Below are 23,105 nucleotides of genomic sequence, written 5' to 3'. Positions count from 1 at the left end.
TAAGGCGAGGCTCAGTATAAATCACGGAGCTGTATAGGGCCATAAAGTATCCCTGCGTATCCTGCCCTCGCCGGGGTTCTGGTGAATAGGAGTTCATAGAAAGCTGGGTATCAGTAACATTTTTCAGATCCGGTGTATGTGACATTTTAAAAGTCTTAGATATACAATGGGATGTACATATGGAGCAACTAAAACTATTATATAGAATTTTTATAGGTATTTGGTACTTACATACAAAATAAATTGGGGTGAAGAAACCTCTTAGGTAATATGCTCAGCTCTTGGCATTCTCTCTAATGGTCTTGAAAGTAATAAATGTATTATTTTGGGAGGAGAAAATAAAAAAAAAAATCTAAATCATAAATGGATGTATGGTAACTGAGATCTAAGGAATTAATTTCTCCCTGGTTGTAGAATGCAGATCACACTATAAAGGCATACTGAAGTCTAAAAATAATATTATAGAAACAAATCAGTAACAGTACCTGTCATGGACACAAACCCAAAGAATTCTTTGAGCCACCTGGAACACCATCTTTGAATACAGGTACACATTGGAAATGTAAACCAAGCATTATACATTCAGGAGTGTTAGGAAAACTCCAGCTGAAGCAGACGTGCTGTGCCCAGCCACACGCTGCAGTATTTCTGGTACCTCATGGGTAAGGAAAGGCCGTTTGAAACTGAATACACCAGCAGCCTCAGGTCTCACTAACCGTTGGGTATGACAGGACAGGGACAGAAGATTAATTGTCCTTTACCCGTTTCTCCAGTAGACTGGCCATGAACATTTTTCCTAAACGCTAACCATCCATGTCTTTATCTCCCAACTTCATCCTTGAACAAACACAATTTAACAATGCAAGCAAAGTCCAGATCTCAGTTTGTTCTTGCAAAGCCCTTTTGCAGCCCTGTGCAAAGATATTCTCTTGACCAGCCCTCCTCAGTGGGAAACTAGTGGGGCTCCAGTGATCTTGGTCTGTCTTACCTCAGCTGAGGATCTAAAACCTTTTTCATGGGATTTTGTTTTCATCCTACACATTTCAGAGGAATTCACGCATATAAGTACCCGAACTAAGGGTGCTTTAGAGCAAGAGTGGTCCCAGTAGAAATCAGTGCTTAAGGACTCCAGCCCACCAGGGTCTAACGCCTTACACCACCCAGTGAGGAAAACCAAGCGTATCTTCTTTGCCTACAGATGTTCAGTGAGTGCAGAAGACAAGCAGTGAAGACGATTCGCCTAGTGCCTAAAGCAGATGAGGAACAAAAGCTCCTGGGTTCTGTTCAATGCCTTCTGCACGCTCCAGAGAAATGGAAGGGGTGATAGTAGTTTTGCCAGAACACCGGGGGACTCCAGCAGTATTTGTGGAGTGCTTGGAGACCTTGGGTAAGCAAAGAAACGCAGATGGTTGTTGTGTTACGCAGCACAGCTCTGTGATCTGCCACGGATGTGGCCTGTGAGGGGGTGGCAGGGCTGGAGCTGGAGAGCTATTGCAACACGGCAAGTCCCTTCTCCCAGCTCCATTAACACAGCACACGCCAACAGCTCCTTCACAGCCTGGGGAGAGATTCCGCTGCCCTCAGCCCCTCGGCACAGCCCGTTAGCTGCATTAATAACTAAGCATGCCCAGTCCTTCATTTAACTGCAGATACATAAAGGTACGTGTCTCTTTTCTCTCTCTGGACTATATGTACTGATATGTATGGATTGCAGCAATACACAAAAGGCAAACAAGCTCATTTTTCTCATATAGTTGGCTGGAAACAACAGGCAGCAATAATGTAGCTCCAACCAAAACAAGAGCTTTCCCAGTTCTTTATTCTGAAGCTTTCCACTCAATGTATTGCTTTTTTTTTTTCTTCAAAGCCAAAGCTTTACAGTCAGTCTTTCCCTTGTGTATGCATCACATGCTGCTGCATGGGATATCTGGTCTGACCACGAGGGTAAACGGTCATCTGAAAACTCCATGGCTCCAGGGTCTCAGCTCAAGAGAGATCTGCTGCAAGCAGTGACAGAAGTCCTGGTGCCCTCCACAGAATTGAGTACAACCTAACTGGACTGTGCTGGTGCCAGCATGGTTCTCATCAGCACGTCACTGCAGGACTTGGCTGTTACCACATTTGTGACTGTCACTGTTCAGCAGCAGCCTCCGCTGAGCCCACTGCCACCAACAGACTTGTCTCGCAAAGCTCATGCTGAGCATGAAGTATGCAGGGACAGTCAGAGATGAAGCTTGCAGGGAGAGGTGGGGGAAGAAAGGAGAGGAGGGAGGGAGCCTGTGTGTTGAACTTGACTTAGAAGTCAAATTTCTTCTTCATAAGACACAGGAGATTCCTTTCCCTTCAGATTTTATGTATGTTTGATCCTGCTAAATTCATCTGAGTACTGCTCTGACACAGGAATCAAAAGCACCGAGACTTTGCTGTAGGCATTTAGTCATGGACTCCTAAACTGATCAAATCTGCCACTTGTTTTTCCTTCCTATTACATGAAAGCAGAGTTCAGTAAAGTACAGATTGGAACTAAGACCTACATTTGTGATGTCTTGACAAACCTTTCTTGAAATACTTAACATGTTAGTTGAAAAGAAAGAAGCAAAACAAGGCACAAAGAAACCCTGTCAACTTGTTATTTATGTTTTTAAAATTAAACAATGAAAGAAACAACTAAATAAGTGTGATTCCTTTCTCTAGATTGCACTATCATAGATTAATAGCCCTATGAACAGATTTGCAAGTAGCACCATAATGCTAATCAAGATATTAAAAAAGTTTATGAGCAGTTGCTTAGAAAAAACAAGATAAAGCCTATGGAAATCTGATACTGGTCAATGGTGCATTTATTCAAAACATAATACTGACTTCAAGTCTCCATAAATCCTTTGCAAATGAAACTTCCATTGTGATCACTGTTCCAGATCTAAATGATTGATGTTTTTTCTTTGGTAGATGTTAGATATATCTCAGAATGTACAAGTTATGCACCTATTGATACAGAGTTAATCATGCCCCCATGAGATAATAAATATTAAATAAAAAAAAAGATAATTCAAAAAAGGAGTATCCTTATAAGAAGATTTTTTAAATTATTATTATTTATGAGTAGATTAACTTACATGAAAAAAACCTCACAGTTCTGTGTGATTTGTTTCAAAATTCAGGGCTTCCACAGTTCCAACCATTTAGCTCTGGGGAGCAGAGTAGACGTTGGATTGTGTGCAGTTTCAAAACCAAGTTCCTAGCAATATTTATTTCATTGCTTCACCCTGAGCAGCAGCAGCCCTTGCAATTTCTGCATGCATTTGAGAAAATGGGTTCTACTGCTTTGAGCAGCTGCTAGGAAACAAGGAATATACTGAAAGGCCAAGCAGAAGAGATCCAGCAGGAAAACAGTCTGTCAGCCCATTTTCCTTACTAACTCCATGATCTGAGCTTCCCAATTCGTAGAAGCATTGTGGTCTTCACTGGCTCTGCATTCCTGGGGTTTTGCATGCTTCTCCCCTAACTGTTCAAATCCAAATGGATTCTCATTATCAATTTACTTTCAAAACCTCTGGGCAGAAGTCAAAATAAGTTCAGCAAATTGGTTGGATATCAGCTAAAAACACACTTAATTTTTCATGAGATAAACTTCTTTCAGAAGAACTACTTGAGTCAGCTTTAATCAGACACCAGATCTATAATGAAATAACTCTATGCACAGGTACCATGAACACCTTGTAATAGCTACATTTGCTTTATCATGGATTGAAGTTCTTGAATAAGTTGAACAGGTTCTTGAAAAATTTTCCTTATTTTACTAGTGTCTGTTCAAGCATAAAAAACTCTCCGGCCAAATAAGGATTTCAGAGTATTTCACACTTGCAATATGCTCCTCTCCAACACCATCTATCGATAATACCCATCCAGATGTTGTAAAGGTTTGAGCCCAGATTTATGAGTGCATACACAAAGGCATATGCAATTGCTACTGAAAGCATCTCCGCGTCCCTTTGGACAGCTGGATCCAACCTTGCAGTCTCCTGCACTTAGCATCAAAGAAACAGGATCAATCCCATAACCACAGCAAACACATTTGCATGCACAAGCTCAGAGGAGGTAGGTTTTCTCCAAGAGCTGCAATATTGCTTAGTAATCCTAACTCAAAGAAAAGCCATAGGCCAGCCAGCACACAAGGGATGCTCTCGGCTGCCCAGAAAATGCAAGGAATCCAAAGAACCTCAAACACAGTTAAAAGCTGGGAAGCACTAGCCACTCCTGGATGCCAGTTATTAGGTGACTACAGAGCTATGCTTTGTGGAGCACAGCAAGGCTCTGAATAGTCTTGTACAACTTTTCCCAAATCACAGAAGTCCCCTGGGAAACTTCAGTAATCAAACAAGATCTCGTGGTCAGGAAGCTTTTCTTCATCCAGCCAATTTTGTTTCCCCTTCATCATTCCATCTATTACTCATTACATCCTCCTGCCAAACTCGACATAATTCTTCTCTCTCATGCTTACATGTTTCAGTTACATATAGACCATCATGTCCTTTCATCCCAGCTTTTCCTACCCCTTAATCAGGCTGCGTGTATTTAGACTTTTTCATTTTTCCTGCTATCCTCCTCTGAGCTCCCTCCAACAGCATCTCTCCAGAATAGAAGCACTCCGAGTTGAACTAAATATTCTGCAAACAATTACATTTGGCAGCCTCTAAATGTAAGGATGCACAAACCAATGACTAAATCACCTTGAACAACTGAGTGAGAGTTCAAAGCCATAAAATTGTCAAATCAGGATAGGGAACTTTGGATAACACTGCAAGATCAACTTCACAGGAAGCCCTCAAGTAATGATGTCTTCAAAAAAATTCCCTGATCTGCTTTATGGTCCTTGTCTCAAGGAATGTGTCATTAAGTAGATATTTGCAGTGATTTTTATGTATAGAATATTTTATAAGCATTCTGCCACTGCGACATTAAGAAGATACTGCTAAGTGCCTATTATCCTTACAATCTTATAATACACTCTTGAGACACAACTTAATTATTGTTCTAAGATACTGAAGTTCATGTAAAGACAACTTTTTACCCAATTAAGTCACTTATTGTTGAGCAACTCATGCTTAAAATATTAGAACATCGCTGCATTACACAGTTCTAATAGTTTGCTTCTATCATCATACTGTGCTTCAAAGAAACACCTTCCACAGCCTTTCACTGCTAGAAATGTATGGTTCTTACCCATAAACAAGGAAAGGTGATTCCACAAACCAAAGCCTATTACAAATTATATTTCATCTACATAACTTACAATTTTATAAGCTCAGGTTGAAAGACTTCAAGTTTAGTCATCTGAAGGTGGTGAACATGGTAATTTATCTTTTTAAAACCTAGGAGCACTATATATTTCAAACTGGGTTTACATCCAGTTAGGAAAGACATTTTAAGGTAAACTTTATCAGCTTCATGACTAGACATTAATAATGGTGTATGTTTGTGTAAGGTGCCAAAAACTGATGCAGAGCTACATTATCACTCCCTGAACACAGAGCACACATTATCACTCCCTGAACAGAAGAGATAGGTAAAGTCAGTGGAACTTCGGAGCACACATCAGCCCCGAGGAGAGACAAGAGACAGGCACTGCGACATGCAATGCAGCATGTTAAACGAGCTGTGTGCAACACACAGATAAGCAGTAACTTCTTTTTTAATTCATGGAAGGTCTCAGTTTTAGAGTGATCTCTGATGCTTTCTGGGCCCTTACCCAAAGCGTGTGTGCTAGGACCACTCTAACAGCACAGTCCATGTGGCGTCACCAAAACTTTCACCGTGCCTGGGAGAAGCTAGAATTAAGATGACTATTATGTGACCTGAGGCAGCTCTCAATGCCTGAGCAAGAAACATCTGGGTACCTTTCAAAATGGAAAGGGCAACTGGCAGATTTAAAGGATCGCAAATACACAATAGGAAGGGGACATTTAAGTGAAGCACCTGCATCTACCTGCTAAGCCTGGAGCAGAAAGGGCACATAATGTGCATGTCCCAAGCCAAGCTCAAACATTTGTACTAGAACTACATTCTTACGGGATGGTTTCTGTCTTTACATAAAGCTACTCTTTGCGTCTCCCTCCAATTTCTGTGCTTTTTCTCCTCCCCTGAATTTGTTCTTGTTGTAAAAGAGAAGGATGCACTCGATTTCAGTCTTCTTTAGGTAACTGAAAGGAGCTATGCAACACAGAATATTTGCAGGTAATTTTCATGTTAAAGACACAAAGTTGCTCTGATTACCTGGCACACATTTACCGGGGGGAACGGGAGAGAAGGGAGTCTTAGCCCTCCTCCCCTCTCCCCTGCCTTTAACACCAGCTGGTGCAGCAGTGTATGGCTCTGCCTCACCTCACGCAGTCCAGGACTCTTGGCTGTTCTCTGACTTTTCCCACTGTGAACTGGGGTCACGTTCTTTCTTGATTATGGCCAGAAAAAAAATAGGTGGCACGAGGTATGCAAGGTATCAGGCCCTGTGACTGCTGACAAATCTCTAAGTACTAATGTGGATTATGTTGGAAGCATATTCCTAGAGATACTGTTCATATTTATAAAGTCTTTTGGGGTGAATGTTGCTCAATGGAAAAGCAGCACAGAAATTTAACAAAAGCCACGCTGCAAAATGTAAAAACAAAACAAAAAAGTAATTCTCCCACAGGAACTGAAAGGCATTTCATACATGTCCAATGAGACATTAAAAATAATTATGTGGAAGAGTAATAGCTCCCTTGGTTGTTTTAATATATTTTTGTCTACAAACAAGAAACGTTCTCTAAACTGCTGCCTTGGCTTGGCTTGAAAGGTCTCTCAAACAAAAGCCCTTCAAGTGACCCTTAGATTATTAAAGCTCAGTAACAATGAATGTAGATCTCAGTTCAAACAAAGACTGTAAAAATAAAAAGACAGCAGTTTTGTTCTTGGAAATGAGTATGCCTCAATAAACTGGAAACACACGGAATGTATTTTTATCAATAGTCATGCCTTCTATGAACAAACCCCAAAACTTTTGTTTAAAGTTTTCAACATTGTTTTTCTCTCCTGCAAATAGCCTCACTTCTAGTACAATGGAAAAGTATCTGAATTTAAACTTCCCAGAGTTCATTCGCAGAGCAATTCAGATCATCAAGGTTTGGTTGGTTTTTTTTATTTTGTTCTTAATGATTTTTCCTCCAAAACTTGCTAAATATCATTAATATCATCGGAAACATTTGTGGTGAACAAAAAATGCCAGCAATGCCAAATTACAAAGCTTAAACACTCTGATCTGTGTCTCCCATGAGAAAGATACAAAGGTTGAGATGTTCAATGACAGACATTAATGTCAGATGCCAAAGCAGGAAAAGCAAACATAGGAGTGGGGAGAGATATATAGGCCCCACAGAATATCTTGTTTTGAAAGTCATATGTCACTTAAATGGCCTTTAGAACTGAAGAAGTTCATTAAGAATGTATTTTTGTGTCATTTGCAGGCAGAACATACACTGCTGCCAGTTGATAGAGTCAGTTTTGCACTTGTGGATGGGAGGCACAACTTTTTGGTATCCGCTTTGTTACTGTGAGCACCAACAGCCGTGCACAGCAGTCCCTCTAGGCATAGACCAAAAAAGGATGTTGCCAAAGCAAGTGGACTGTACAAAACATCAAAACGACCAACAGTTCCTCCATCTCCTTTGTGTCCATCAGACTTGCTCTCGCAGCCAGTGGAAGAATTGGAGAAGTAGGCACTACAGCTGTATCTGGGAGAAGGGGAAAATCTCCATAAAGGACAGTGGTCCCCTGATCTTTCCACCTAGCTCACCAGGCAGCTCACTAGCCACTCACCAGTTGCTCTGGCTTTCTGTGTGTCCTCTGGTCTTTCTTACCCCACCACTCTCCTTCCTTTAGGAGAAACAGCCCAGCTCTCCCATCTCTGATGCACACTCATCAAATTTGTATCATGACCTCCATTTGCTATTGTCATCACAGTGGCATCAACCAGACACAAGTGTTTAGCCATTTCTTAGCTGGGCTAGACCATGTCATACTAAAACTCTCTCTGATGTTTCAATTATGGAAGTTCACCATCACTGGGAGTACTGGTAGAGCTGAACAGGTGGATAAAAATGCAACACATTTCCCCAAAGCAGAGACCCTCTATACATTAACAAAGGCAGACAACAGACACGTTGAAATTATTCCTCTCATTTGCCATGGCCAACCAACCTTATCTCTCTTTTGCCTAATTTCTGAACAGAAAGCTCAGATGAACTTGATATTTGTAATAGAGAAAGTACAGACAAACCTGTGCATCTGCTTTAACAGCTCGGAAGCTGCAGGATCACTTGTCTACACCGGGATGCTTAATGACTGGAACTGGATTAGTATCCTTGCTGACCAAAGCTTTCTATTCAACCTATTTCTATTCAGAGCAGTAAATTAGCTACCTTTGTGTTATGCCTGATTCCTGCCCAGGGGGTTACGGAGATGTTTGCTCTGTATAACCATGGCAACAAAGTTGGCAATTGGCATCAAGTTTGGCTATTCCTGTGAACAGGAATTACACTGTGAACTCTCTTTACCAGACACCAAGCAGCCAGCAGTGTGATAATGATGCATTTAACGCCGTGATGCATTTAATACCATCAAGACTGGATTTGAATACTGTAAAAATAAAAGGCACTATAACCTATCAATATGCCTCTTTCTCACTCTCTCCCATGTTTTGAGACATTTTTATTTTCTCTTAGATTTAGTGAGCATCTCTCTTCCCTGCCTTAACAATCATCTCTTTGCTCTCACATTGTAAAGACTAATGCACTAAAGCTCACCCATAGTATGCAGTGATCACACAGTTCAATGAAAGTGTAGCTTCTCATAGTACATTTCACACAATACATTAAATGAAATAAAGGACAAACTTTAATAGCTATATGCAGAAGGAAGTTGTTTCTGAATGATATCTGGAAATGAAGACAGACTAAAAGAAGACATATTATTTACTGAATAGATTAATAGTTGATAATGTCATTACTGATGTTCTTCAAAGCACTGATTTATTTTATATAAGAATTCACAGTCCTTAAATGCAGGAATCTCCTCTCTGTTCTGTGTCTATACAGTGCTTAGAAAAGTATGGCACTGGTCTGCCACCAGGGTTTCTAGGTGCTTCAGCAGTACAAATAAAGAATTAAGATTTTTCTAATAATCACTTTTCATCTGCTGCTATTCTTAACAGCTTAACATCTGGTACTAAGCAACTAGGGCCTGGGTTTCCACACATTTCTTCTCAGAGTTTCTGATAGCTTTTGCCAGCTGCATCATTTTTATAGCTCATACAACTCTTACTCTAAAAGTGGATAGATGACGATAGTGTTGATAGCCTCCTGTAGTTATCTTTTTATTATTGTTCTTTCTATATAATAGTATAGTAATAAGCTCCTTGGTCAGAAAAGAAACCCTAATCACGTTGTGTCTCTGCAAACATGAAGATCACATAATGACCTGCAGTGCATTACAAAATGCTGGTCATAATTGTAGAATAAGTTAGGAAAAGGAAGATGGATTTGAGAAACTGGATCTAGTGAATGAGATATTTATGAATTTAAGAGTCACGTCTTTTTTCCACGAGGATGCACAATCATTTAATGTTGATGGCTGCTATGCTCACAAAGAGGAAAACTAAATAACTTTATCATTAAGTATGACATGGCAATACATGCCAGAAGACTCCATCCTGGTATTCATTTCTGTCAACAAAAAAGCCCAAACAGAAGCATGATATCTGTTCAAGGAAATGGCAAACTAGGACTTGTCATTTCAAAAGGCTATGATTTATTAATACTTAAGGTGTACTTAGCCATTTCTTTATAATTTTTGATCTTCCGTATTAAGTAAAGCTACCTAACACCTGAACACCTGAAACTATGCTAAGGTGAGGAGAAAACCACTTTTGGACTAACACCATAACCTTCTAAGAAATCAGTGAAATCTCAGAGATACCGTGTGTTTCTCCCATGAAGACAGCAACACTTGGGCAATGCACCAAATGCAGAGGGAAAGAGGGATATCAAAGGAATAGCATCACCATAGCAAAAATTCTGTGAAGCCAGCAAACTAGCCAGGGCTAGCTGTGCCATGCTTTGGTTGTAAGATATGTAGAGAAATAAATCCACTGCTATTTTTTAAAAACAAAATATGCATAAACTGACAGAAAAGTACTAACATGCTTAAAATATCATTTCATACGCATATTTAGTTTAATCCAAGCAGTTAACAAGTCTAGGAAAACAAAGCAAAAATATTTTATCTTGGTTCAAGCAAAGCATTAGAAGGCAGGTTCCCTTAGGAAACAAGGCTTATGTGATTGCACTGCCAATCCATCTGTCTCTCAGATAACTTCTCAACCTCAGACCTGTTTCAGCCAAATTCTATAGAGACATGACATTCCCAACAATGCTAAGTTTGCACAAACTTCAAGAAATTGGCAGCTCAATAGAAACAAAGGTACCTAAACCAGTGCACCCACTAAAGAAGCATTGCCATGTGAGGTCAGCAGTTATTTACAAGGTTTGGCTCCCCTGGCCAGTTACTAATCAGAACTACAATACGTGCTACCATTGTCCAGCTGTTATCTGGGGAGAAGTAAGGGAAGTGAAGGTAGTGGGAGGGGAGGGGATCATGGCGGATGTGTAGGGAGCATGGGGTTGACGGGTGGGCAAAGAGGTCCGAGGCAAGGATTCAAATGCAGGCAGCCAGGATTCATTAGTTCCACTGTCATAGAACAACTTGTTTCTCAATTTTTCAGTTCAGTAAAGAAACTAGTAAAAGGAGTTATTTGCACAGCTCAGTTGATCTTGGTCCTGGAAAACCTTTATTTGCTGGCATTGCAGATCCTACTTCCAACCATGGAGACTTGTGCCAGGAGAAGAGTTGATCTATACTCAGCAAGCTGAGCTGAACCTTTACATTGAAGGGGGGAAGGAAAAGATGCATGACATTGATCTAGAGGTGCAACAAACATCAGTTTGATTTAAATACTCCAGAGAAGAGCTTGTATCCTTCCAAAGGGGGATATTTTCTGCTTCTCTTCATCTGCACCATTGTTCCCTATAAACCAACCTTTTATTCTGCGTGGGAATAGTAGAACGTGAGAGTAAGGACAAAATTTACTAAATGTTGAATTAATAGGGATCGATTTAACCATTTAGGCCTTTACTTGTGCTTAGGGAAACGTGCTGAACTTTGAAGAAGTTGTTTGATGCTATTTTTTCTAAGCAGGATGTAAACTGATTCTCTTTCATTTCCTATAAAGGACCCCATAAAAAGTTGTCCTGTGACATACACAAAAGGAGGCCAGAAAAAAAAAAATCCCAGCTGACAAACCCCACTCCAGACAGATGCATTTGTGAGATATACATCAATTTCTTGCTCTGTCAAAAACTGACTAGATGATATAAAAGTGCCCAGGTCATTCTAGAATACATAGCCTTACAAGAAAAATGTCATTCTTCTCACGCTCAGTTTTAAGTTTTTCCCATGTGACAAGAGCTGTGGCACCAGCTCCATTGTTATGGTGCGCTCCATTCCTGAATGTCATCAAGCACGCAGTGACATCCAAAGTCAGCTTTAGTTTTGCTTTAGGTAGAGCAGAGAGCCGGCCCTTAACAGGGGACTTGACAAGGGCAGAAGCAGAATTATCACCAAAGGAGAGAGTTCTAGTGTCTATCAGATCAGTAGTTGTCACTTAAAACTTCAGTTGTTATTTCTAACAAAACCATCCCTAAAGGAGTGGTACAAATCCTTGGAAAACCTTTTCTGGTTCCAATTTTATTTAAGTGCAGAGACCTAACTCCTCCATGGTTTGCTTCCAATAGCAGTTGAGGTTCCCAAAGAGCAAGTTCAATATCCATAGGAAGGAGAAGTTTGGACTGTTCTTCAGTGTCTTGCTAGCTACAGGGTGGAACTAGTAGCACTTGGGGCTAAACCTTCTCGACAAAAAAGTTCCCATCTCAGTGGCTGTGTCTAAACTGTATGGAGGTACCTGCTACAGCTTGTCCTGAAGACCCACGTGGCTTCCACTGGGCCTCTGTGGACTTCTTCTTCATTGCAATTGAGATGTGGGAGCAAAAGAGAGCAAAAAAGACTGGTATGTGCCCAGGCCCCACTCTGAGAATAAATGTCCAAAGCACACTGCAGAGAGGAAAAGGGTCTTGATCATTCAGTTCAGATGTAACATCTGGCACCTTTGTAGAAAGAAAAGCAGCAGGATTTGCCCACAGAGCCATTTTAGTACATGGTTTCATCATTTGGGTTGCAGCATTCTGCAGAGGTAAGAGGAAAGATAAGGTGCAGGAGCCAGAAAGGACCATGTAAACTCACTGGCAGAGCAGACCTATGTGTCTCAGAGTACAGCCAAAAGTCTTTGCTGAAGAGACAGCAGAGTTGTTTCAGGAGCGTGGAGGGAGGCAAAGAGGTTTGGGAGGAAGTTAAAGATGGTTGCTGGAGATGGCTGCACTCACTCTCCTGCTATCATCTCCTGTCCAGGGTGTGTCAGACGTATCTCTTCCCTGTTCTCTAGGTGCCACCTAATTGGTTGCTTAAGGAAAAAAAAGATAAAAAGTAAGGTGGACATGGTGTTGAAGAGTGAGCTTTCACACCAGAGAATCCCCAGCTGCTTTTCTGGCAGTCAAAGCTGAATGCAATTCTTGCCCATCACTCGCCTTTCATCTGGACAGGCACATTCACAGAGCTATAACTTGTACCTGCGAGAGCTGTATATTCAAGAAAGCCCAGACCATTTTCTGTTGGCTGGATTCATCTGGCATTTTTGTTCTTAGATTTCCTATTGTCCAGACAAGGACTCTGACAGGGCTAAACAACTCCACAGCCAGCAAATAAATCCAGAGCATATCAGTGTCTCGTATATCAGTGTCTCATATAAATGCATCACCGACTTTCCATACTTTCAAAACGGATCCAAGAGGAGACACCAGCTACAAGAATGCCCCATATAAGCTAAAGAATCCTTGCTTAGAAAGCAGGGAGGATTACACAGGCGTGTGCTTCAGCAGCAGACCTACCTCTATTCAGCAGCACCTAGGGCTGCATAAAAGAAAAAAGGAGAAATTAGAAGGCAAGCACACATTCATTTGAAACATTACCTTATTTTCAGTGAACAAGGCTTGCATGAATCATAACTCAGAATTGCTCAGAACTGAGGTGTATTTATGATTACCTTCTTTTCAGCAGATGATAAAGAGAGACCGATTTTTGCTGTGCTACACAAAAGGGATGCTGCCACTGCTCTGTGCACAGCAACTGCAACCAGAGGTTCCTGAGACCTAACACAAATCCTTCCTTGAGTCTGTCACTGGCATTTAGTACCTTGGTTTCTCTAATGATTCAAATTAGGATGTGAGTGATGGTGCTGGGGCTAGCGTAATCCGCAGCACGGATCATCCTGCAGCTCTCTGGATCATCTGTGGTAACATCAGGTAAATTCTTTAGAAATTGAGCTTTAATTGAACTTGAGTTACTAATATGTTCAAACCAGAAACTTTCCTGTGGGTTTTAAAAATTTAATTATATTCCACCCTCAAATTTTCCTAGTGCTACTCATTGAAAATACACAGCTGCACTGGTGAAGCTGTCAGTGAAAGGAAGCTAGAGGTTTTGGCAGCTGCACAGAGGGGAAGAGGTGAGGCCCTGGACTCATGAGAAGGCGTTGGAGACAGTTTAGGTTTGGAGATCTCTGGAGGCTGCTGACATTTTTGGCGATCTGAAGAAAACTCATTTCATCCCCACCCTTTTGTGAAAAAGACAGAGTTGACTAGGTTACAAGGCAGTAGGTCTTAGTCCCAGCTCTTTCAGTGACATATCGCATGACCACAGTCAAACAGAGCTTGGTTCCTACCTCCGTCTGTAAAAAGGAAGAGGTGTACTTCCTAAGCTGAACATCAAGATCTGGGACAGTTTGGGAGGAGAGTTCTTAGTTCTATGAAACAGATGTGTTTGAGCGCAAAAGCACTTAGGACATGCACTGATGTTCCCAGTGTGGATCCCAGGCACGTTGTATGCACAATTCTGAGCTAGAGATCTTCTCAGGAAAGACGTTTGTCATGCAAGTCACTCTGAAGGAGCTACTCTGAGCAAAAGAACAGCCTTCCTGGTATCTATTTTCCTTTGCATGCCACAGAAATATTTTCTCTCTCTTTGAAGCAATGTTCACCTTTTTCTACATTTATACAGCCCCTGTCACTGGGGAAGGAGCCAGCATTGTGGCTCCAAGGCACTGCCACAGAATAAAGCAATAACAGAAATAAGAATTCCCTGGGGAATTGATTTTCAACCTATATTTTAGTCACTTAAAACGTAACGGAGAAAAGCAAAACCCACAAGACATACCAATATCCTCTAAATAAATTCCTGGGATTGTGAAATACCATAGGAAAAAAAAATCACCACCTTCAAAACAAGGCTGCCTTAATAAAAAGGGACTTTCCTGTGCAAGAGATGCCATTTCACTATAGGGGTGAAAAGTGCTATGTAAGAATTGACTAGCATTAATTCTTACTGCTGCTGTTCGAGCTGCCTATACTGCACATTGGAAAAATACCTCCCTCCCAGCCATGCAGTACAGCAAGACACTTCTGACATAGAAAAGCCAGCTTTCAAAGGAGGAGGTTCAATACCACAGTCGCATAGCATCATACTGTCACTGACATTAATATCAGCCTTGCAGAGCATTGCAGTTGATATGATTATTTTATTCCTGAACTATGCTCACTTTTAAAATATGTGAATAATGTATATACATAGAGTTCCCCATATTCAGAGTTTCTCTCCTACCACTGCCCGGGGGACATTCTGCAGTTCACATTGCAGTATGCAATAATATGACTATTACAAGATATGGCATAATCCAATAAAATAGTGGCACAAAATAAAGACACATTATTGGGAGAAAGAGATTCAGAGTATTTCCAAGAGATACCAATGGCTAAAACAGAGAATAGCTCTCACAAAGGAGTGTTTCAGGAAGCAGGGAGGAGCTGTCTGCACTGACCCTCCAGAGGGAGGAAAGTTCCACATTTCACAAACCTGAGCTACCAACTGCTCAGTAGTACAGGGGTGACAATGTGCCCCTCACATCTGGAGGTCCATCTAGGAAAAGTATTTTCTCTAAGAGCTTGCCACTCCCCCTTACAGCTTCTGCAGTAGAGAAAATCTTACTAACTCCAGTTCTGGAACAGTCTGCCTTACACACACTGCGCAGGTGTAGATGAACTGGTGATATCTAAGGGACTCGCTGCTCCAGCGGATACGAAAGAAAAACAGTACATGTGTTCTCACTGACACTGTGAAATCCCCTCTTTCCTGCTCTGCAGAACTGGCCCCTCAAGCTCTCCTTGATGTGGTAATGTAATAGCAGACTGAAAAGAAACGTGCAGCTTTCAGCAGTGTACATCAATGAGGGAACCAAAATAGGTTTATCAAAGAAAAACGTGCCTCTGACCCATCCTTGGCACCAAATCAAAGAGTATCTAATGGCAGCAGCAGGTCTCCAAGAAGAAAACAAAGCCAAACTAGTTTAAAATAGATCCAAACAAGAATACATGGGTTTTTTTGTTGTGGTCACTGCCAGCCAGATGATGATTGGTTACAAATGTTAAGGGCCCTTGAGTTGCTCGAGTCCTTAATCCATCAAATTGGTCATCACTATGTGCCAAGCGATGACCTCAGTCAAAAGCCATAAATCATTGCTCAAGAACCAAGCCTGCAAGCTCCCTCAAGTACCGCTGCTCTCAGCACTTGTGCATGGTGAAGGCAGGCTGCCCAGGAGTTTGGATTAGCTGATTTACATTGAGGAAGACAAAAGAGCTCTCAACTCTGAGGACCGAATTCCGCGTTAACAGAAGCTGGCATGGAGCATATGAATAATAAAAAAAAAAAAGCCAGAGTGTGTGCTTTGCATGTGGGTTAAGAGCTGAAAGATGTGCTTCCTTACAGTGTGGTCCCAGTAAGATTTAAAGCAGCATGTAATAAGTTAAAGCTAACCCTCTTGTTGCTAATCCTCTTCAGGGCATTGAAAGCCACCTCTCAGTTACTACACTTTATAAAGAATGCTTAAGCCACATGTTGTTTACCAAACATTATTGCAAATTGCCAGAAAATTAATTCTCCATTCAGAAGTAATCACTAGCTATATGCTATTTGGCATATGTACCAAATATAATGAAGCCCTTTTTTAAGTACAAAAGTTCATTTTTAATTATGTAAATAAAGCAGGTGTTCACCTACAAAGCATTTTTCAGTAGGAACTGAATGATGAGAGGGACCTTAAAAAACCGTTGTTATAAGGATTTTGAGGAGCCAAGAAAATGTGTGTGTGTGAGGAGGAAACATTTAAAGCAGTGTGGTCACATTTTTCACCGCTTAGCACTGTACAGCAAACTGTGTTTCCTGTGGTAGGACATCTTTCACGAAGGCTTCCACCATCTTTCTCTATTCCAGTGACTGTTAGCCTTGTTTTTCAAACATTTATATGTTTGTATATATATGCATATGTGTATAAAAGTAAATAATACATTTTTAAAAGACACTAAACAACAGAATTATAAAGAGTAAAAATACACACCAGGGCATAAGTTCATTGGTGACTTATGCACTTCCTAATCTGCCAGTCTTGCACCTCCTTAGAAAAAGCTTAACTGATGAGTGTGTTTCTGGCATGCCTTCATCAAAAATCCTGGGAAATGTCTGAGAACTCACGGCAACTAAGGCGACCGCTCCATTTGTGTGTGGCAGAGCCAAAGTTCAGGTTTTCGAATCAAAAAGCCACACCTATGGTACTGCACCTTAAACCAATGCTTCAAATGAATGGATTTGGGGGATCCAAATGATCTCTGAAATCACTGTCATATGAGGAACAGGCTGTTAGCAAATGTCTGGCAATGCTAATTTTGATTCTGTTTTATTTCTTGAATGGGAACAATACACTTTTCTTGGGAAGCAGAAAAAAATAATCATTGACGTGCTGTACAGTTAAATACAGATATTTCCAAGGCAGTTTGGAGCTGAAGACTGTATCTGCATTAATAATAACCTGCAAAAAGTCTTAATCTTGCAAGCTTTTTGCACATCCCAAATTAGGTGGTAGCAATTACAGAAGAGGATAGTCATACTTACTCATTCAAATTTAATTATAAGAGTGAGCTTTTGCAAGAATGGACTGTATTTTGGCAATGAAATCTTACCTCTCACAGTCCAAAGTATTATCTTAAATAATAATGCATCAGAATGAAAAGCATTGGCAAAGTAAGTATTTTTGGGTTTTGTAGTTTGCTTACAATTTTATTTTTAAATGCTTTTGGCAGTGAACTTAATTTTTAAAATTCTGTTATATTTATACCAAAAACATTTGCCTTTCACATGATATAAATGTTTTATAATAATTCAAAAAAAGGGCACAAAGTGGGACAAAAGAGGCATTGGTATTAACATGTAAAATTACCAGAATGGGGGAAAGTAAAAATTGCTGCATGCTACCGTGTGTCCCATTTCTTAATCCCAGTAAACATGCCTCTCTGAAGTGCCCATCTGACATACTGAAATATGCTGCTTCACTTTTATATGATGATTGATAACGACAACTGTACATACTAAAGCTACTAGGCCAAGTGCAAGGTCCTGGACGTGGGTCAGCGCAATCCCAAGCACAAATACAGGCTGGGCGAGGAATGGATTGAAAGCAGCGCCGAGGAGAAGGACTTGGGGGTATTGATTGACGAGAAGCTCAACATGAGCCGGCAGTGTGCGCTTGCAGCCCAGAAAGCCAACCGTGTCCTGGGCTGCATCAAAAGAGGTGTGACCAGCAGGTCGAGGGAGGTGATCCTGCCCCTGCTCTTGTGAGACCCCACCTAGAGTACTGCGTCCAGCTCTGGGGGCCCCAGTACAGGAGAGACATGGAGCTGTTGGAGGGAGTCCAGAGGAGGCCACGAAGCTGATCAGAGGGCTGGAGCACCTCTCCTGTGAGGACAGGCTGAGAGAGTTGGGATTGTTCAGCCTGGACAAAAGGCAGCTCCGGGGAGATCTAATTGCGGCCTTCCTGTACCTGAAGGGGCCTACAGGAAAGATGGTGAGGGACTGTTTACCAGGGAGTGTAGTGACAGGACAAGGGGTAATGGGTTTCAGCTGAAGGAGGGTCGATTTAGATTAGATGTTAGAAAGAAATTCTTTACTGTTAGAGTGGTGAGGCACTGGAACAGGTTGCCCAGAGAGGTTGTGGAGGCCCCATCCCTGGAAGTGTTCAAGGCCAGGTTGGATGGGGCTTTGGGCAACGTGGTCTAGTGGAGGGTGTCCCTGCCTGTAGCAGGGGGTTGGAACTAGATGATCTTTAAGGTCCCTTCCAACCCAAACCATTCTATGATTCTATGATACTTTTAAGGAAGCTTAATGTTATTCAAGAATTAGTAGTGTAAGCCTCTGCAGCAGTTCTGCAGGCTGAATCATAAAGCCTCTTGTAGGGGGACATTCAGCACTACGGTCCCATCCGTCTCAGGTAACTAGAATTTTGTTTTTACTTCCCGTTCGCTCCACCTCTCCTCCAGCTCCAAGACCTTCTCCAGATGGCAAGCCACATCACATAACTGTACATGGGTCCATAATGTTTATAGCCATACTTTGGTCATGTGACAGGTGTCTAGGAAAGAGGACAAGAGTACTTGTCCAGTACTAAAACAATCCATGCTTTTGGCAGTCTCATCCACTTCTCATGCACTCAAAGAACAGGGAACAAACAACATCAATTATTTTCATAGACCACTTACAGAGTAAAAAAGCTTGAGAATCACCACCCCCTAGATGACTCTGTAGCACTCTGGGTGGTCTTTTTCCTTGTATCTCTGCGAAGAACTTAGTACACACCTTGTTCTAGTATGTTGCACACTTAAATTTCTATATAAACCTAGTTTTCAGGGGGGTTTTTTGTTTGTTTGGTGGTTGTTGGCTTTTTTTTTTTAAACAAACTGGCAACTACAGGTAGGAAAGAGCTTTTGTTTTCTTTCTGAATTTTGTTCCTTATGGCTTTGCTTTTTCTCCTAAAATTCAAGCTTCTTTACATTAAGAGTAAATGGCTGAAAGGACTTAAAGTGATGAGGATAGATTTACTCCTTTCTGTTTCAGTTTCAAGAACTCCTGAAGAATAAAACCCTACATAGTGGGGATGAAGTGACTGGGCTTTCGTGGCAGGATGCTCCCTCTCACAAACCACAGGAGGACAGAACTGCTCTGTACCCACTACAGTCTCTCAGATCATGAGAACCTTGTTCTAGTAAGGTCGGGGAGTTTTGCCACTGGGTGAAATGACTGCACCCTCCTGCTGTGAAAGGTATCATGGATACTGGAGACAGCTTTTTACCACAGGCTCACATGTTCTTTTCCATACACCTGCCCCACCAGCTCTTTTTCAACTTGCGTGCCTCCTGACAATTAGGAAACTGAGAAATGCAGTCCTGCTCTATGCGGGAATCATTACGTAAAGTAATTCAGTCCCTCAAAATTTACAGTGGACTTTCAGTCAGCAACATGCCGGACATCCACTGGCTGTAGAAAGACTGGGTTTTGACCTGAGAAGCTCAATATAAAAGGCAATTTTAAATATACAACTGCCAATACAACATGGTCTCCTTTTTGGCAGAGAAGATAAAAATAGCAAAGAAACAACAGTGCTGTTCTTTTTATGAAAGCCTGGCAGTTTTCCAGTAGAGACTTAAGTACTTTTTGTACTTTGGGGGGAAAAAACGATGGGATGTGGTCCAAGACTGGTCATACGAACCTGAGAAATATGGAGTAAGAGGCTGGGCTGAGGCAGCCAAAGTGGTACCACCAGCTGCAGCCCCATTAATTAACGCTCTGCGGTATGTAGCTGTAAGAATGACCCTGATACTTGTTGAATACAAGCAGATAACTTTTACAGAGCAGCTATGCTTTTCTTACTGGGGTATATTTATCCAAGAAGTACCTTGCACATTTCCCCCCATCTCACAGGGCAGTAAATTAGTTCTAATTGCAGAGGTATGTAGTAAAAGCTGTGCTCAGCCTTCTGCAGCATTTGAAGATTTATTTTACAGTTTTAGGTTTTCTCTGGATGTCTAAAATTGGGGGGAGAGGAACATGAGAGAAAATGCAGCTTTTATAGATCTATAAAATTACCTTACTTTAGATAAATAAGTGTTTCTCTGCAACTTAAACAATATATCCAAAAACTATGGTTCTGTGGCAGAGTGCAGTGCACTAGAATATAGTTTTCTTTCTTTCTTTGCAGTTCTTTTGATTTGGAAAGAATGACAATTTCATCTGCTTAAAGAGGAAAACATGACAGTTACAATACACTATTTTGACATACCCTTACTCTAGTTTTATGAATCATTTTGGGAAAAAGTACTGATAGCAGATTCAGAGCAAAATTCTACAGCTCCATTGACAACACTGACTTGTGCATACAGTAGCAACCACCTGAACATGAGCTAGGAGAGTCACTGGGTGCAATCCTAAAGCCAAAAGAGCCCCAGGATTTTGGGTCTTTATTCTGTGCCAAATATCATCAGCTGGATGTAGCCTTTAGTCATTGTGTGGCATAAATCCTCTTTTACAAATACAAAGTTTCTTTGTCCCTTTGGTCTGCTATACCTTGCTGATCTCCTGCCCCTGCTACAAGTGAACCTCCACACTATCATCAGTCAGGGACCATCAGCTCCCAACGTCAGCTACTCGCTCCTTTCAAAGCCAGATTGTTCTGGTAGCGTAAACTTGACAAACAGCCTGAGGATTTAATCTTGAATCAAAGCTGTTGCGCTTGTCCAAGAAAACAGAATTTATATCAGGCTCTGCAGAATACAACTTGCATGTACCGTGCAGATGGCAGACACTTAACATGTATTTAATTTAGGAATGAGCTGCCTGTTTCTGTTGAGGGATCTAATATACAGAGGAAATACTGTTTTCTTGTTTCTCAGTAAGCACCAGAAAGGAACCATTTCCTCTGATCACAAACTAGTGCCTACATGACAACAGATACGTAGTCTTGCAAACAAAATAAACAAACAAAAAGTAGTCACCTAACTTAAGGCAAAGAAGAGAAGAAAAGACAGGAGGAGGTTTTTGGGCTGGCTGGTTCTTCCGGGAATGCAGCTGTGCATTCCAGCAGACAGCAAGAATGTGGGTTTTTCCATTTACGCTGATCACAAGCTTTGCTACGTTCTGGGCAAAAACTTTCACCCTCCATGTGTATGGCTTAACTAGATACTGTTTCACAAAATAACACTACTTTGTAGGAAAGAACAGAAATTAAACCAAGAGTCTTTAAAAGTCTTCTAATAACAGCCAGCATCATACGGCAGAAAAATTAAACAGGTCACTGTTTATATTTCTTTTTCTGGCTGTGCAAGCCTGCATATACTGGGCACAGCTGCCATGCAACTTGCTCCCATCTCAGGCCCTCTCCAAGTCCTACCACAGCCAGGTGGAACAGAACCTGGTAATTTTGGCAAGTGATCGAAATTATTACATGCAGTTGTGTTTCTTGTAGTTCTTGATATCAATTTAATATGATCCGTAATTATCAGAAAAAAAGCCTCCTTGAGTCCTTATGTCACTGTATATTTTTCTGTCTCTCCAAAGAGTCACAAAGAGTTGGCTTTTCAAATGCTCTTTGGCCAAAACCTGCTTGTGTTGATGCTAGTGGGAACAAAGTGATGCCAGGGAACTTCTGAGGAAAACTCCCCCTGAGCTGCTACCCACTGTGATTGTTAGAGATACAACTAATCCTATAGCTAATAACTAAACTAGTGCAAAGGAGTCTTGAAACTCATTCTTACTGCCAAACACCACAAAGTTTAAATAGCATCACTATCTTCCTCAAGTACGCTGTGTTAAAAACAGATCCTCCTGTTACCTTCCAAGACAGCACTGTAGAAAAAGAAGCCAAAAAAAGAGCTTTTGTAGTAGCCAGGTTGTAATGACATGACAAAAATGATCAGTGAAATAAGAAGATTCACAAGACCACGTGCTGTCATCCCTTCCTCTATCTGACCTTCAAAATGTGTGGTTTGCTGATTTCAAAAGTAAGTTGACCCCTATGAAAACGCCCAATCCACTACTTATCTCCAATGGCATTTACTACAAATCTGGACAGCTTCATGTCTTTGCCATATTTTCTATCAATGTTCAAATGTGGAAACAGGCAGAACTTGCGACTACTGTAGTGACAGGACAGTCACTTACTGATACTTGCTTAAAGCTCTACCTCCACTCAGAGCAAGTACCTAACTGCTGCACCAGTAGATGGCTCCTAGCCCCCTTCAGCAGGACACATTTTAAAGTTAGAGCTCTGTCACCTCTCAAAGAAAAGAGTGTTTCATCTTTTTTAATGTCTACATAAGTCTCCTGGGACTTGGTCTGGCTCTCATTAATTTCAAGGGGAGCTGGAAAAAGAACTAGAAGAACTTAAAAAAATAAAAAACAATGAGAAAGAATAGGATATAAAAATAAAATTTATTGCCTCCAAATCTGCCCCGTTCTCTTTTTTTACCTTTCAGTAATGGTTACATGTGTCTTCTGCACATTTAAGCATCAGAAAAACATATAAACCATTTTTATTGCATACAGCAAAAATTTATCTATGTATTTCAGCTTAGATCTGCAAGAATTCACCTAAATTTTAGAACTGGAGTGAGAAAACAAAGACAGTCAGGTTTGTTCCATGCACAGCAATTGCTCCAGCTGTCAGCACAAGTCACTTTTACTGCTAAAGCAAAAGTGTGAAGCATCAAGTGGATCCCACAAAAACAATACCAATTTATGTAAAAAGACCACACCTTCTGTTCTGTAGTCCCTCAATACTGTTAGGCACATGCAATAGCAAATTATCAAAAAGAACTAAAAGGAATGAAAATGCCATCCATTCAAGGGAGAAAACAAATTATTTTCTTAGCACTGAGGAAAACTAAAGTTAGTACCAAGTTTCAAAAACATTTACAGATCTTGTGCAACTCTCCCACGCTTTGCTGGACAGAGTGAAACCCTATTGCTAGCCTAGT

General features: G+C 41.0%; 1 long non-coding RNA gene across 1 annotated transcript in view; it reads right to left on the bottom strand.

Annotated features, from left to right (window-relative positions):
• Positions 1 to 231: 231 nt before the first annotated feature.
• LOC142602115 (uncharacterized) overlaps positions 232 to 23,105 on the bottom strand; it is a 46,393-nt gene continuing 23,519 nt past the window's right edge. Inside the window, exon 3 of the long non-coding RNA XR_012835816.1 lies at positions 232 to 293. This is a non-coding gene — a long non-coding RNA (uncharacterized LOC142602115). The remainder of the gene's footprint in view (positions 294 to 23,105) is intronic.

Source organism: Balearica regulorum, chromosome 5, assembly GCF_011004875.1.
Source record: "Balearica regulorum gibbericeps isolate bBalReg1 chromosome 5, bBalReg1.pri, whole genome shotgun sequence".
NCBI lineage: Eukaryota > Metazoa > Chordata > Aves > Gruiformes > Gruidae > Balearica > Balearica regulorum.
Note: the sequence above shows the minus strand (reverse complement) of the source record. Positions and strands in the feature narration are given on the sequence as shown.